Raw genomic sequence first — 17,838 nt, 5'->3', positions numbered from 1 at the left:
ACCTCTATCTACGTGTGAGAAAGTGTCCTTGCTTACATTCCGCTGCTCCCTACCTGCTATGATCCTCGGCTCTAAATGAACTTGCCGACCCCCTGCTTGTGCTGATGCTCCCATATTTTTCTAGTCTCACCTCCCTCATGAGAACTTCCCCACTGTGTCAACTCCCAGTGCTGACTGACCACAGAACTCCTCCAGCCCTTATTGTTGGCATCACTAGTAAAGTGTGTGTGTGTGTGTGTGTGTGTGTGTGTGTGTGTGTGTGTGTGTGTTCCCATTGTACTGAAGCACCTTGGGGCAAAGATCATGTTTCCAGTTCAAATTTAAAAAACATTTATTGATCATCTGTTTTGTGCCAGGCACTATGTTCCATACTATCTTATACCTTTTTTGTTGTTGTTGTTAATCCTTACCCAAGGATATTTTTCCATGATTTTTAGAGAGAGTGGAAGGGAGGGAGAGAGACAGAGAGAAATATATATATGTGAAAGAGACATATCAATTGGTTGCCTCCCCTCCCACACATGCCCTGACTAGGAATCGAACTCAGTACCCTTCAGTCCACAGGCTTACGTTCTATCCACTGAATGAAACCGGCTAGGGCCTTATACCTCTTATAACCCCCAACATAGCACCTGACAGACAGCTGAGTGTAAAGTAAGTGTTCAAGAAATATTTGTAGAAGAAAGGAAACTAAGATATGCAGGCATATCTCTGTGATGATGTTTTATATATAGTATTCTATTTGTCCTAAATTTTTATTTTATTTCTTCTAAAAATCACCCCAGAAAGAAAGTATTTTTCCATTTTTGTACACGAAAAACCAATATTCTAAGACTTTAAAAATTTACCAAAGGTTACCTAAAATGTGGTTAAGTTTGGATCAAAGCTAGCTGTTCCTGTTTTCATTTTTTCCCTACTATGCTGCCTTGTTTTTTCACAGGTAAACATTTCTTGGCAAGAGATCTCATGAAAGAAAATTTTTTCTTTGAGGGACAACTGAAGCTTCCAAATAAAGGCCATCTTGTAGGAGAATTCCTCCTTTTGAATTTTAAGAACGTAGTCATATAAAGAATTCTTTCCTAAAAACTAAACTTCTAGATCTAACTACCAGTTTATGGAAAATATGAGGGTGTGGGAAGGAGCTGAGCAATGTCATGAAATTTCAATCAGGCAAATCTGGGAATGTAATGGAACCTTTCATTATTTGGGCAGTAAGTCAATAGAACATCAATCGGTGGCTGAGCCAGGACTGAGCGCAGGCAGTCTGCAGTCCACTTAAGATTCTGGGCCCTTAAACACTCCATCACACTGTCCTCTGTGACAAAGCATTTCCATTCTCCCTTGACAACTTATTCTCAGCCCAATAGAAACAAAAAGGAAATATCTCCATGTGATACTACTTAAATGTAAATCAGAAACTAAACAAGTTCCCGTTTCCTAAAAATAAAAAAAAAAAGGAAGAGGAAAATCATAGAAATGTCCAATTCTCTCCCAGTGGCATAACTTTTCCTGACAGCTGGCTCCTGAAAGCATGGCTCAGTGCCATGATGAAGAACGAAACCACTAAACCACTTCCAGGAGACCACCCCTGACATCAGCACCCCGGTCGGCTGTCACCTCTCTGTTCTCCCAGCTCTCCTTCTGGTTACAGGCCACAGCCATTGTACAATAATTTCATTTCTTTTCTACTCAGTCAGACAATAATGCATCCACATGTTGATTTACACATTTTCAAATATTTACAGTTTTTCAAGCCGTTTAAGACAAACATTTTACAGACAACCTAAATCAATGACTAACGTGCTATGGTTTGAATTCGCAAACAAACAAAATGCCATGTGACATGATCTTGCAAAGCTGTAGGAAGGCGGAGCTCCCAAATTTAAGTCAGTTGTTCAAGGCCTGACTAAGCATTGGCACTTCCTGCTTAAATTTTTAAAAATATAGGTTTCATGCCCATACTACAGTTCACCATTAATCAAGAAGTGGATACAGCCAGGCCAGTGTTGCTCAGTGGTTGAGCACAGATCCATGAACCAGGAGGTCACGGCTTGATTCCCGGTCAGGGCACATGCAGAATGGAAGCAGGCAAGTATTTTGTGGAGGGTGCCCTTCTGGACTGCTGCTGCCAAACCTCACTGATGGCATTAGGAGATCCTGACTAGGGGATACAGCAAGGGAGGATCCAGTGGTTAGAAATATAAAAATAAAGGAATTGTGGGGATCAAAACAAAAAAGACTCTCTCCCATTTATTTTTTTAAAGTGGAGCCAGATTCGCCAGCATCTGGACACACACACTAATTTTTAAGGTTATGCCTATGACTAGATCACCTGACCCAGCAAAGATAGGTGCATTGGGCACATAATTTTGCTGAATGTGTTTCAGTGTGAATTTTATATGTAATTATTGCACAAAACATCAATAGCAGCTTTTCTAAAATGATTGCTATAAGAATACTTTGAACTCCTATTTTATATCAGCTTTCTTTATACAAACGCCATTATACTGCAGGTAGAAACAGAGTTTATATATCACATTAAAAAATGTGTCCAAGTTTTTTCAGTTTAAAGATAAATACTCTTTATAGAACTAGAAAGGGTTTATGTAGAGAGGTCAACACATCTTTCAAAATTCTTCCACCCAAATTGTGTCAGGGATGTTTTTATGAAGAGCTTCAGAGTGTACTGGCAAAGTAGCAAGAAGAAAAAAAGCTAGAGCCCTAGCTGGTTTGGCTCAGTGGATAGAGCATTGGCCTGAGGACTGAAGGGTCCCAGGTTCTATTTCAGTCAAGGGCATGTGCCTTGGTTGCGAGCACATCCCCAGTGGGGGGTGCAGGAGGCAGCTGATCCGTTTCTCTCTCATCGATGTTTCTAACTCTCTATCCCTCTCCCTTCCTCTCTGTAAAAAATCAATAAAATATATATATATTTTTTAAAAAGCTAGAATCATTACACCAGGAAGCAACTCTGATGTCAAAGGATAGAACCAACAGCCTCCTGATATTACAAACCATCTTCCATCCATGTTTAGCTACCAGACACACAATCAACATGCCTCAAACTTGACTTGGCCAACTTGATATTGATTGTAATTTACATGGTGGTTGGTTTTTAAATTTGCTTGTCTATGGGGAGAAAGGGTTTATGAAGAAAATCAATGGTATTGATAGCATATATGGGAGAGTGCTTCTTAACTGGAAAAACAAAGAGTGTTCAAAAACTTTACAGAATTCTTTTGCAAAAAGTAATGAAGCGAACACCATAGCGTCATTACATACAAACATCTATACGCTGTTCTTTAGCAGTAGGAGAGAAGAAAAGTACAGATATGCCATGAAAGGAGTTTCTCCCACTGTAGTGAATGAACTATGACTCATTCTCATTTCCTCCCATGGGTCTCCTACTGACCAGCAGGACTCATCTGTAAGGAACAAGGACCCCAACACAGAGGAAATTAACTGACCAACATGGAGATGGTCTTGGGCTGGTGAGAACTGTGTCCTGATAGGTTGGCATACTGTTCTAGTCAAAACTGAAACATAGCTCTAACAAACTTCACTGTTCCAAAAATGTATACACACTTTAACAGCTGATACCTCAATTTTAAAAATGAAATGTATTTTAGTAAACATTGCCTTTATAATTATTCAAAGTGTGTATATACATTTTGGGAAACACTCTATACATAGTTTTATAATTATTTATAATACATATAAACAATGTAACCATAATGCATTTAGGCTTATGATTTCACAAACTTATCTATTTCTTAAAATAAGCCTTCTGGGAAGCTTTGAATACAAGCTAGCACTTGAAAAGATTCAACTGCAATTCAGTCACAATTGTTTTTCAAATTTATTCAATTTACATAGATGTTTTCACCCAGTTCATCTAAATTCCTGACAGGGCTCTTTTGCACTTTCCTTAACTAAGAGCAATTATGTATGTATTGTCTACCTAGTAGCTAATAGAAATAAGTGGCCTCAATACATTATATATATTATATTTACCAAGGGTCACTAAAGATTTGATCCTGCCATTTTTAAATATGCCTCACTGCAAAAGCATTGATATTCGTAAGCTATGTGGAGAAATGACATCCCAAGCAAGATATGATTTAATGGAAAATTTGGAAATCACCCAATTTTTCATAAAAGCAAGGTGAATAAAACACATTAACTGGAAAAGAAAATGTATTTTCACCTACGGGAATATTGACCTGCTCATATAAAGATCACTGATTCACAGAAATATCTCATTTGGACCTTTAGAGTCTATTTTGCACTATAATTTCAAAAATTTAGAAGTTAAATTCTTCCACCAAATTTCAAATTTATTCCTCTCTTGCATCAAAAGTGTATTCTTCCATATAAACTTCCCACTTCAGCATAAATACTATATTGCCAGATGCCTTTATAAGACAAGCAGGAAATCTGATTACCGCTTTCATATACTTTTATTCAAAAAAGTGGACTGCAATCCATAAAGAATATTTAGTCACATCTAGAGGGAGGGAAATTTAACTTGCTATTTTCTTTTTTTAATATTGTTTATTGATTTCAGAGAGGAAGGGAGAGGGATGGAGAAATAGAAACATCAATGATGAGAGAGAATCATTGATTGGCTGCCTCCTGTACACCCCTGGGGGGCGTTGGGGGGTGGTATTGAGCCCACAACCCCAGCATGGGCCGTTGGCTGGAATCAAACCTGGGACCCTTTAGTCCGCAGGCCAACACTCTATCCACTGAGCCAAACCAGCTAGGGCCTAACTTGCTATTTTCTTATAAAAGTGTTGAGGAAGGAACCCTTCTAAATAATTTTTGCTGTTTAATAAATCTCTCTTCTTAGAGAGTAACCAATGGATGAGTGATGGTGCCAAGAAAAAAATGCATTATATCCTTATGCTTCTTCTGCATGTATCATTGAAAAAGGATAAAAAGGAAAGAGTAAAATTCTTATTCCATGGTCGCAAGAAACACAATTACAACCACCCCAGTAGTGTTCTGTGTGAAGAGGACTCCTTGGCATGTTCAGTGTGGGAGGAAATAAATCAGCATCTCATCCATTACAAGGTGATGTTCAACTAGACAACTGATAGAACATCATATCACAGCAGCACTAAAGAAACTGTGCTATTTAAATTACAATGCATTTTACTATGTTTATATCTTAAAGATGGACGTTGGCACGACCTAGCTAGTCCACCATTTTTGTTTTACAGATGATGAAACTAAGGCCTAGGGAAGTAAAGTGACTTATTCAAGTTTACGAAATTAATGCAACAAAAGGACTAGAACTCCATGTCTCCTGGCTCTCAAACCAGGGCTCTTTCTAAGTCAAATACCTACTAGCTCATCAGCAAACTTGGGACAAAGGATCAAGCTAACACTTATTGAACATTTACTAGGGGCAGAGACAAGGAAGCCCTGGTTATCAAGGTACTTGCTTCTCAGTTTTAAATCCGCCCCCTGCCCCCCAATACATGCTCGGCAATAAGGGATGGATTTTCTTCTGCATTTCTCTTTTACAATGAGCACAATGTTAAGCTTTTTCAGTAGAAGGAAGGGGGCCTTTTGATTCCTGTAACTGCAGGGTCAGTCAGTGGTGTTGGTGGGAGGGCAGGAGGAAATGCTTGGCCTCAGCCATGTGCCCAGATACACAGCCCCTCAAAGACCTTGCAGCCCCGGCCTGGCCTAGTACTCAACCCCCAGAGCCCTCTCCACACGGACAGCACCCCGGACTGCTGCCCCACCTCCCCCTGCACAGCGCAGGCCCAGCCACTCACTGCAGTTCCTGGAGAGTTGCTTCCTGCTTGCCCAGCTCTGCAGACTAGCTCTGGCCCATGCAAACCAGCACAATTCTCTTCCATCCAAGTGGGCCGCCACCACTACACCTTCTCCAACAAAATCTGACACCCACCCTTCAGGGTGAGCCCCCCTTCCAAGTTTGCATTCCTTGGGCACTTTCTCTCAACCCAGGGTACCCTATAAGGTTTTCTTATATTTATAGCAGTGATTCTCAACCTTCCTAATGCCGCGACCCTTTAATTCAGTTCCTCATGTTGTGGTGACCCCCAATTTCATTGTTACAAATTGAACATAATTAAAGCATAGTGATTGATCACAAAAACAATATGTAATTATATATGTGCTTTCCGATGGTCTTAGGCGACCCCTGTGAAAGAGTCATTCGACCCCGAAAGGGGTCGCGACCCACAGGTTGAGAACCGCTGTCTTATAGTGTCTCTTTCATCATAATTTAATAATTCATTGTATTATACTTTCCTTGGTTAAATCATTTTATGGTTTCTGTCTCTTGATTGGACCCAGAAGAATACACCCTGCCAGAGTTGGAGTCATAGCCAGTCAAACTAAGAAGCCTAGCGGCCAGACAGGAGTAAACAGCCCTGGCCAGTTGCTCAGTGGTTAGAGCATCCGCCTGCACACCAAAGGGTCACGGGTTCAATTCCCATTCAAGGGCATGTACTTTGGTTGCAGGCTCAATCCCCAGCCCTGGTTGGTGTATGCGTGCAGGAGGCATCCAATCAGGGTGTCTCTTTCACATTGATGTTTCTCTCTCTCTCTCTATCTACCTCCTCCTCTCCCTCCCTTCCACTCTCTCTAAATATCAATGGGGGGAAAAATCCTTGGGTGAGGATTAATAACAACAACAAAAAAGAACAGGAGTAAACAAAAAAACTCCCTTTGCGGATGCTGTGGACTGAACCATGTCCCCCAAGGTGCCTGGTCACTGTTTAGTTACATGCAGGGGTTCTGTGTTGCTGAGCGGAGTAATGAGTTGGGAGAGAAATGACTTGTTCAGGATCACAGAGAGACTATGGGTTAAAAGAAATGAAAGAAGGATGGAGCATAACGGAGCTGTGAAGGTAAAGAACAAGTCAACAAACACAAAATTTGATTATTCTGCTGTGCCATGTAAATCCTCATCCATGTATCCTCAGTAGACTGTTCAATTCTCATGAACACAGGAGAAATGTGGATACTAGTATATCTAAGGATTGCCCCGAGCTGAATCCTGCCTCAAGGCAGGCTCATAGGAAGAAGAGAGTCTGCCCTCAGGAGCCCTGCTGCCCCAGAATTCCATAAACCCAGATTCCCAATCCCTGTGCAGAGGCAGTGGTGAGCTACACATGGGCCATGGGTAGGCTGCCATATTGATCCCCTCAGTCGTGGTTTTTGTCTAATTCCCACCCGAGGATATGTTTTTATTGATTTTTAGAGAGAGAGGAAGGAAGGAGCCAGAGACAAAGAATGAGAAACATCAGTGCGAGAGAGAAGCATCGATTGGTTGTCTCACATATGTGCCCGACCAGGGATCAAACCCACAACCTAGGTATGTGCCCTAACAGGGAATCAAACCTCAGTCTTTTGGTGTATGGGATGATGCTCCAACCAACTGAGCCAACCAGCCAGGGCTCCGCTCAGTTTTTGGTTGGAGCCTGAAGCAGCCAGAGCGTCAGGCAGTAGCCTCTGGTTGCAAGGAGCCATATTCAAATCTTGAGGGGTTGTAAGAGAAGCGAGACAGGAGTGATAAAACAGAGCTCTACCATCTAGCTTACCAGCTAAAATGAAGTTTTAGAAACTTACCAAACGGCAGCACTTCAGAGATGAGCATAGTTTCAAAGAGTACAAAATAAGAGCAAAATGAGTAGGTAAATTGAATTGGTGGAGAACAGAAAGATGTGGGATTTTTAAAAGTGATGTTATACACCTGAAACTAATACAACATGAAATTAATTGTAAACTGCAATTGAAAAATAAAATTTAAAGTTCCTTTCAGAAAGAATTAATGGTATTATAGGAAGGGAGGAAAGACACGAGCAAATGAAAATTAGGTGAATTTTGGGCAGTGTTGTTCTGTGAAAGAGTTATAAAAACATGAGTTCTCACCTGCCTGGCGTGGCTCAGTGGTTGAGCATCCATCTATGAACCAGGAGATCACGGTTCAATTCCCGGTTAGGGCACCTGTTGTGGGCTCGGTCCCCAGTGTGGGGCGTGCAGGAGGCTGCTGATCGATGATTCTCTCTCATCATTGATGTTTCTATATCTCTCTCTCCCTCTCACTTCCTCCTTGAAATCAATTTTAAAAAAACATATATTTTTAAAAATTAAAATGTGAGATCTCCAAGTCTGATCTATGTCATGGGGTTTGAAATAACAAACCAACAAACTTTAATTTGGGCCTGAGGGACAAGCAGGACAGGCTACTGAATGCTTCTATGATGACTCAGAAGAGAAGCTGTGAGATCTTTAAAAGACTTGCTTCCTCATTGGTGAAGGGTTGGTCTTACCTGCAGACGTGTGTGCCTGGCATGTGATGCCTCTTGACTTGCTCAGCCCTAAAATCTCTCCCTGAAGTAAACACCTCCGGTTCTACCCACAGTCTGCAGCCTGAGCTCTTCCAAAAATTTCCTGCATCTCTGTTTGCAGTAGGTTCAGTGGAGAGAGGTTCTGTAACTTGTGCTGGATCCTACAGCCAGGAAATGATGGAAGCAACCACAGAGATGCCTGTTAGCACATTACATCTGCCCTCCCTTCACCTCCCGACTACCTGCATCTAGACCAGCCGTGGGCAAACTACAGCCTGCGGGCCGGATCTGGCCTGTTTGAAATGAATAAAACTAAAAAAAAAAAAAAAAAAAAAAAGGCTGTACCCTTTTATGTAATGATGTTTACTTTGAATTTATATTAGTTCACACAAACACTCCATCCATTGCTTTTGTTCCGGCCCTCTGGTCCAGTTTAAGAACCCATTGTGGCCCTCGATTCAAAAAGTTTGCCCACCCCTGGCCTAGACCCCTGCCCTCACTGTGGCCCTGGTCTTGTTTCGGGTGGTCTGCATTAAAACCCAGCAGCAGCCTGGCCCATCCTTATGTTTACGGCACCACAGAGGAGCTGTCTTTTACGTGCCTGGATCACAGACAAGTTCAGCCACTTCTTAAGCAGGCAGACACACAGTGTTACAGAATGTGACAGTGCTCCACGGGCCAGTCACCACTGGGAAATTTATTTCATCGAGTGGTAGCGAAGAAGCGGGTGAAATGAAAGCCTCCTGCCCAGAGTGCTAGCTGTCCTTTTAAACAACAACATCCACCTCTATTTGCAGAGAACAGCATGTGCACCCATCAGGACACCTGACTCATTGCCTCTATTCCAGTCTCTGGATTAGTCAGAGAAGTAAATAGACTACGATGCTATCAGAGAACCCTGAGTCTTTGTTACCCTGAGGTGTGCTGGCTACTGATTATCCCCATTGATGCTCAAGGTCGGAATGAGATACTCACTCCTTTTCTCTGTTGGATCTCCTGGGAGACTTTCAAATAGATAGCAAATGGTGAGTCCAGGACAGTATGTGCCCGAGGCACTTTCCAGAAGCTCATTTTCAAGAGAGAACTGAATCTAATACTAGAGGCACACCCTAGAAATATGCAATGTCGAGCAAGTAATAGAAAAAGATAAGATGAAAATGAATGAGATCCCCCCAAAAAAGACAAACATGTTGATTCAAATAAAATAGTCATGTCAGGAAACTACACACTTGCTGAAAAGAGACAGACCGTGTGCCTGCTGGGAGGCTGTGGTGGCTCCACCTGCACCGGAGCCCTCTGTGCCCCGCACATGCCTGCCCTCTGGACAGTCTAGCAAGGAGCTGGCTGAGCGGGCCTGGCTGACACTGACGACACTAAAGTAACCAGCTCGCTCAGGTGTGGCTAGTGAACTCCCCAAACTATTGACCTCTGGGCACGCCCTTCTTTCAGCAAGGCCACTCTGACCAGAAGAACCGTCTCCGTCCGTTCAAGCCACTAAGACAAAATAGCACAGGCTGGGTTGCTTATAAACAGCAGAAATGTTCCTCACAGTTCTGGAGGTGGAAGTCCAAGGTCAAGGCCAGCACGGTCAGGGTCTGGTGAGGGCCTGCTTTTGGGCTACAGATGGCCAACATTTTTACTTTTCGCTGTGTGGGCTAGCTCTGTAGAGCCTCTTTTATTCTGGCTCTAATCCCATTCAGGAGGGCTGAGCCAGATTTGTGGCTAATCCCAAAAACCCACCTCCTAAATACAGCACTTCCTCAAATAACGTTGTTGTATTCAGTGTTGTTTCCTTATAACATTGAAAAGAAGAAAAAAAAAAAAAACTTCCCTCCAGAGTCACCATCTGTGTGGCGTTTGCACATTCTCCCCATGTGGGCATGGTTTTTGTCTGAGGACTCTGGTGTCCTCTCACATCCCAAAACTGTGCACGTGAGGTGAACTAGTGCCTACCTTGTTTAGTCTGAGTGAGTGTGGGTGGGTGTGAGGGGCCCTGTGGTGGAGGGCGTCCTGTCCAGGGTGGACCCCACCTTGCGGCTCCCTGAGCTATCAGGGCAGGCTCCAGCCACCCGTGACCCTGAACTGGAATAAGTGGGTTGAAGATTAATGATTCGTTCATCTTTCTTAAGTGTATGTACAGCTCACATTTATTTTAATGTTGACCATTAGGAGGGCTTTGGATCTTTATTTAGAAGTTTGGTGATGCTTTTGTGACTATAAATATGCCCTAGGAAATTAACTCATGCTTATATCAATTAGCCTGTAGTAAAACTGGCTTTGTTATATGTCCTTTCGCTTAAAGTCTCCATTTCCAAGAACCTATCAGTGATGTTAAGTACAGACTTACCGTACCATCACCTTGGGCATTAGCTTTCTAACATATGAATTTTGGAGGGCCAGAAACATTCAGACCACAGATTTCTCTCTAGATATGTGAAGTGGCACCAAGGCAGGATTCTTCTCGTGGAGCACATCCCCAAGGTGCATCCGGCTGTGCCTAAACTAAGCACCCGACACTCACGAGCTGACCTTTGCTAAATCTTCCCCAATAATCCTCACTTTGTCACAAACCTTACCCCTTGTGTTTGCTCCAGACTGATGGCATGACACTTACCTGACAAAACTCAAGAGGAATGAGTCTCCTCCCTTTATAGTAGTTTCTATTCCAAATAAAGTCAACTGTAAGGAGTCAGAAGGATAGAAAGGAAAAGCCCAGTCTTTGGAGTGAGACAGATCTGGGATTGAGTCCTGGCAACATGGACTCTGTATCCTCAGACCATTCATACAATGTCCCATAGGTAATCCAGAGATAATAATGCCTATTTGTAGGTTTTTTAACAAAACCTAATAAAAGTCCATTTCCTTTCTACTTCCTCTTATTTCACTTCTACCCTTCAGCCTCTTTCTTTCCAGACTTAGCAGACTTAATTTCAACAGAAGTTTGGCTATGTATAGAAGTCAAGTCATTTTCATAGGGTGAAGATTTATCACTATTGAATTGCAAAGAAAAAAAATGCCTCATATATGGAAGGTAATTCATAAGACTATTTCTCCAGGTATAATACTCAGTAGCAGTAATATTTATTGAAAGATGTTTAAAGAGCCCAAGGTAAATACTCTGAAAATAATAACAGGCATTCTATGAGTGCTAGCCAGTTGAAATAAAATTAGATGTGTGACAATTGTCGATCATGCCATTGTTCATGTAAGCATCTCCTCTTTTGAAGAAACAGTGCTCTGCCCGGTGAGAAGTATGAAAATGAACAAGATTCAGTCTTTGTTTGCCTACCTATTTGATAGATATGTTTTGAGAATTAAAGTAAAATGACACATATGAAACATTCGTAATGATCTAAATAAATAGGGGATATAGTAGTCATATGGAAAAATTTTGTGTCCCTCCAAAATTGTTTTATTAGGCTTTTTGCCACAATAACTGAAAAAAACTAATCAAGACAACTTATAAATGCAATCAATTTCTGTAATTGTTTGAAAAAACAAAATTAAGTATCAGATGCTTGTCAAGATAAATTTGAAAAGAACACCTATAATTCTAAAATTATGTTGTAGATTTATAACATAATCCTCTCAGAAACTGATATAACAAGCAGACAAGATTAAGGCTATTATTCGTCAAAAACCTTCTTATCAAAGACATGACAAATCAATATCAAATTGGATCTATTAAACATACTACAATGAGGAGTATGTGCTTTTTGGATACACATGCAACATTTATACAAATAAATCAGTTTAGGCCCTGGAAATAATCCTATTGATTATAGGCAATAAATTAAAAAATATCTTGCCAAAACCGGTTTGGCTCAGTGGATAGAGCGTCGGCCTGCGGACTGGAGGGTCCCAGGTTCGATTCCGGTCAAGGGCATATACCTGGGTTGCGGGCATATCCCCAGTAGGAGATGTGCAGGAGGCAGCTGATCGATGTTTCTAACTCTCTATCTCTCTCCCTTCCTCTCTGTAAAAAATCAATAAAATATATTTTTAAAAAAATATATCTGTATATAATTCAGACTATTTACTCCAACCATATTGCAATAAAATTAGAAATTAATGCCACAGATATAGCTATTAAGATGTTTCATATGTTTGAGAACCAAATAACATATGACCAAGCAAGCCATAGGGTTAAAAATAAATCCTAAAGGAAATTAAGATCTACTTATAACTGAATAAAATGAAACACTGTTCATATAAAAATATGTTTGACATAGCTAAGAGAGACTTAGGAAAAAATTACTGTTTTACATGTACTCATTAGAAATTAATGAAGGTTAAAAATAGACATCTTTGTTATTTCTTTCCTCCTTATCTCTTTGGATGTGCTTTGTTTTTCTTTTTCAACTCATTTAGTTCAATGCTGTGCTTGAATGACTATTAAGTGTATGAAAAAATATGCTCAACTTTGCTAGTATTCAGAGATGAGTAAATCAAAACAATGAGATAGAGGCTGGTTTGTTACATGCGTCCGAATAGCCCAAGTTAGTTGTTGCTGTAGTGTTTGCAAACCTGCCATCAGAAAAAGAAGGAAGTGGAGAAGAAAAGGAAACCCTTCCTTTTAAAGGGGCATGGCCTGAAAGATACATACCTAACCACAGCTCACATTCCGTGGACCAGAAGTTGGTCACATGACCACATCTCATAGTGTTCCAAGTGTCTGGGAAATGTATACTTTGTTGCAAGGCTCCCATTTACCAGGTGAAAACTGAGGTTCTTATTACTGTAAAAAGAAAAGAGAATAGGTACTGAATGGATAGCCAACATGCTCTGTCACATATGACATGCTTAAGTGAAATTTTTAATTCTCACACTTCCCCCAAAGGCAATTAGGGTTAGGTGATGTCATGAGGGTGGTATCTGCATGACAGGATTAGTGTCCTTAAAAGAAGAAATACCGAAGTGCTCTGCCCTTTTTCTCTCTCTCCCCTCCCTGTGTGTGTGTGTGTGTGTGTGTGTGTTGTGTGCGTGCGCACACACACACACACACACACACACACACACACACACTCGCATGCCTGCATTTGCATTCATTTCTGCCCTCGCCTGCTTCAAAATTCTTGGAAGAGGTCGGACAGCAACACCAGTATCCTGAGGTTTCAAAACAGGCTTGCACTGCTGAGTAATGGTAGTTTCAGAACCAAGGACAGCGCCCGTGTCCCACCTCTCCCGTTTCTATCTACACCTACAGGAGTTGTGTGATCAAATTTCCCCCAAGTCACAGGTTAAGTCAGATCTCTCACAAATCACTCTAAGAAAATAATGCTAGTAATATAAAATAATAGAAGCGATACATGTATTGTTTTCTTTAATTCTCATAACAACCCTGTAAGTTTCCCAGCTTATAGTTGGGAAATTCAGAAGGAGGTCAAGTGGCTTGTCTAAGGTCACATGGGTAGTACATATTAGAGCCAGAATTAAAATATAAATTAGGCATCTATTATTTTTATTGAATTTGACATCTCTAATTACATAATTGCTTGCCAAAATTATTCTCTGAATAATTTTTCTGTAATAAAGCACTGTTTTCTAGTAACACTATCAGAATTATGTGCACTTTACCATATGAGACTGTTAGTTAAAATATAATTAATCTTGAGATATTGAGCTCCCATGAAGCCAGGTAATAGGTGGAGTCCCAAGCAAGGAGTCATACTTTAAGGCTGAGGCAGGCCCTAGCCAGTTTGACTCAGTGGATAGAGCTTCGGCCTGCGGACCAAAGGGTCCCAGGTTCAATTCCAATCAAGGGCACATGCCTGGATCAAGGGCAGGCTGGGTCCAACGTGCACAAGGCAGTCAATCAATGATTCCCTCTCGTTATTGATATTTCCAGCTCTCTCTCTTCCTCTCCCTTCCTCTCTGAAATCAATTAAAATATATTTATATATATAAAAAAAGACTGAAGCAGGATCCCCCACTTAATTACTGCCTTCAATCTTACCCTGTGAGTTACTGCCACCAATAGGGAGGAATCCAAGAGGGGAACGAAAGTCAAGGAAAATTACTATCTTTCGGAGACTTTGCTAGCATTTTTGCAATGTTTTGAAATTTAATATTTACTTTTAAAAATAAAGTATTTTCCATTATAAATACATATTCAAGAGGGGGAAAATGCCAAAAGGAAAAATTCATTTTTTCAATACCCAAAGACAACCACTCTATTTGTGTTTATTCAACCATAGCCTTTTCTATAAAGTTAATTGCAATAAGTATGGGAACAAGTGGGTCAAGGTCCTGACCCCTTCCCCCATCCCTGCTTCGAACAAAGTTGCTAAGCATTGCCCTGGCCGGTGTGGCTCAATTGGTTGAGTGTCTTCCCTGCACCTAAAGGTAGCCTGTTCTGAATGCAGAATCTTAGAGGGAAGGTGGGGGAAGGTAGGTGGGTGGGAAGTGATCAACCAAAGAACGTATGCATATATGCATAATCCCTGGACACAGACAATAGGGTGGTGAAGGTCTGGGGTTTGGGGGTGGAAGGGACTTGAAGGGGTCAATAGAGGGAAAATGGGGACATACATAATACTTTCAACAATAAAGATTTTTTAAAAAGAAGAAGGAAGAAAGGTTGCCTGTTCAGTTCCTGGTCACAGCACATGCCCAGGTTGTGGACTTGATCCCCAGTAGGTGGCGTGCAAGAGGCAGCCGATTGATATTTCTTTCTGTCTCCCTTCCCCTCTCTCTAAAAATCAATAAAAACATTTTTTTAAAAAAGTTAAGCATTGATTAGCTAAACATATTAGGGCTTCAAGTAAACTGTCATTTGAAGAAAATGTATCATTAGTTTTTTAAATTAAAGCTTTAAATTTCTATCAGGTAAAGATTTTATCTGAACTTGTGGATATTTTTAAGTTGAACTTCAATTGTAAATCATAAGTATTTGCAGCTGATCTATTGAGCCCCTAGGAAGAATCTCACATATGGGAATTTCAGCAACTCTAATATCAACGTGCTATCTACTTAAACAACACTAGGTGGTAGCAGGTGATTTTTCTTTTCTCTTCCAGTAGTAAAATCATTGTGTGTGACTGTGTTTTCCTCCCTCGAGGCTATTAAGAACAGCGAAAAACTGGAAATAGGCTTGGGGGAAATTTGGGGGGGTGATAGAAAAGTTCTAAAATTGGATTGTGCCGACGACTCGCAAATTTAAATCACAAACTTACTAAAAAGCCTTGAATCACAGTGAATAAAAGTATAAAAAGAAAAAATTGCTAAAATAAACTTTTCTATTCATGGTATATATTGAGAGCATTCTTATACTACTTTACATATTCAGAAAAAAGCTCTCCACTTAGCTACAAGTTAAAATTTTAAATTCATTTATATAATCTGAAATGCTTCGACCACTGTACTTTTATTCCTTTAATCAGCATCTTTTCAAAGTGGCATGACAACATCAGAAAATCAGCATAATGCTACATGTAACTAATTAACCAGTATGATACATATTTAGTGTCGCTTTTCCTGAGTTATAAACTACTATAGAAATTGCAACAACCTGATTTTTAGTTCTAGGATGAACTTGTAATAAGCTCTATGAACTCGCACAAGTTACTTAACCTCTCTGGCCCTTTACCTAATCTGTAAATTTGGAATAAAACTTTCTCATAGAGATTTTGTGGGGATTTACTGGTTTGACATCAGTAACATGGGGGAGGGGGGGGGGAATGTTACTGAAACTACATGGCAATTATGCTTCTCAAAGAGTGTTATCATAATTCTATTTAGTAAAACTAAATCTCTGTGCTCTATTTACAGATACTATTGGGAAAGAGGAAACAAACAAAGTCCGAATGCCTTGGCCAGTGATGTTAAGTTTACAATCTGAAGTAGGCAAATAGCCTCTTATTTTAAATAAAGACGCAGATATAACAACTATTACAAATTCCAGGGGTTGGGGTGGAGGGACTAAAGCACTCGAGTTTAAGACAAGGATGTTTCATATTCTATTCTTATCTGTTTGTTATTGTATCGTAACCAAGTTTTTCATTCCCAAGCCTCCCCTAAAATCCGCTATGCAAACAAAAGCCCTGTGTGAGTAGTTTCAGAGAAAATCAAGGCAAAGAAGTTGAGTCCCACCCCTGGCTTTGTGTGGAGCAGAAAGAGCAGCTGCAGAGACAAACAAGTTCAGAGTCTTAGGAGGAAGACCATCTCGGGGCTAGCTCTTACTGAACACAGGTCTTGAGAAGCACATTGAACTTCTTATGATTTCACAGAAGTCTGGGGAAGCACATTGCACTGTTTATATCCCAAACTAAAAGAACTGGGTTATAGATGGAATAATATGTAAATTATTAGTACACTGGCTAACACACACACACACACACACACACACACACACAATATGTATACAGTTGAGCCTAATTATTCATGGTTCTGTACTTGTGAATTCACATATCATTAAAATTTATCTGTAGCCCCAAACAATACTTATGACATTTTGCAGTCATTTGCAGACATGCACAGAGCAGCAAAAAATTTGACTCACCCAATACATGCGTTCCAGCTGAGGCTGACCATGGCAACGCTCTGCCTTCTTGTGTTAGCTCTCATAATATAAACATCTTTTGCAGTTTATTTAGTGCTACATTTTTCACATTTTTGTGGTTTCTTTTTTGGTGATGCTGCTGTTTAAAATGGCCCCCCAAGTGCAATACTGAATCGTTGTTGAAAGTAGCTGAGTGAAGAAGGCACAGAGACATGACACAAAAAATACCTGTTAAACGAGATCTGTACGGGTATTAGTGGTAGTGCTGTTAATGAAGCAGCACTATATGTTAACTAGGGTATCTTTAAACAGAAACACTGCAATTCAATTCTGACACAGACCACCCAGGATTAGTATCAGACTCCACAGGTTAAAGGGCACAGTCCCCAACAACACTGCCATTTCTTCAGATGTCAGCCACAAGTTTTGGGGGGCTCCAGGCCATCCGCACTTCTGACCAACTGGCTACAAATTCAGGGGTTCCAATGACCCCCTCAGATTCAATAATTCATTAGAATGACTCACAGAACTCTGGAGAGCGCTACGGTATGATTACAGTTCTATTATAAAGAAGAGACACATAGGGCAAGGTCTGGATGAGAATGTAGAGGAGAGGGGAGAGGGGAGAGGAGAGAGGGGAGAGAGGAGGTGGGAGGAGGGAGAGGGGAGAGGGGAGAGGGAGAGATTTACAGACCCTAATTGGAGTGGGTTAACAGAGACTAGGAGAACTAGAGATAAATGGAGGAATTTGCTGAAAAGGGACAAAGAGAATGGGGTGGTAGATGAAGGGACAAGGAGGTGAAGTAGAATTTTTGGACTGGGCAGGATGTCCCTGATTCTTTGCCCAAGGACAGAAGGTGGTATAGTAAAGGTGGAAATTCATTAAAGAACAAGTATAGACTCCCATGTGGGGAGGGGGAGAGAGTCCACAGCACAGACTACCACGTGGGGAGGGGAAGAGTCCCATCGAGTTTCTTTGCCCTACGGCTTATAAAGGCCACAGATTCT

The 17,838-nt window shown here is 40.9% G+C and overlaps 1 long non-coding RNA gene across 1 annotated transcript in view; it reads right to left on the bottom strand.

Annotated features, from left to right (window-relative positions):
* The window catches only part of LOC132214539 (uncharacterized), a 45,829-nt gene extending 28,604 nt beyond the window's left edge, over positions 1 to 17,225 (bottom strand). The window contains exons 1-3 of the long non-coding RNA XR_009448307.1: positions 16,831 to 17,225; positions 12,937 to 13,068; positions 8,313 to 8,491 (exon numbers count right to left, since the gene is read on the bottom strand). This is a non-coding gene — a long non-coding RNA (uncharacterized LOC132214539). The remainder of the gene's footprint in view (positions 1 to 8,312; positions 8,492 to 12,936; positions 13,069 to 16,830) is intronic.
* Positions 17,226 to 17,838: the final 613 nt, after the last annotated feature.

Source organism: Myotis daubentonii, chromosome 13 (assembly GCF_963259705.1).
Source record: "Myotis daubentonii chromosome 13, mMyoDau2.1, whole genome shotgun sequence".
In the NCBI taxonomy this organism is placed as follows: domain Eukaryota; kingdom Metazoa; phylum Chordata; class Mammalia; order Chiroptera; family Vespertilionidae; genus Myotis; species Myotis daubentonii.
This window is presented reverse-complemented; position numbering and strand designations above follow the sequence as displayed.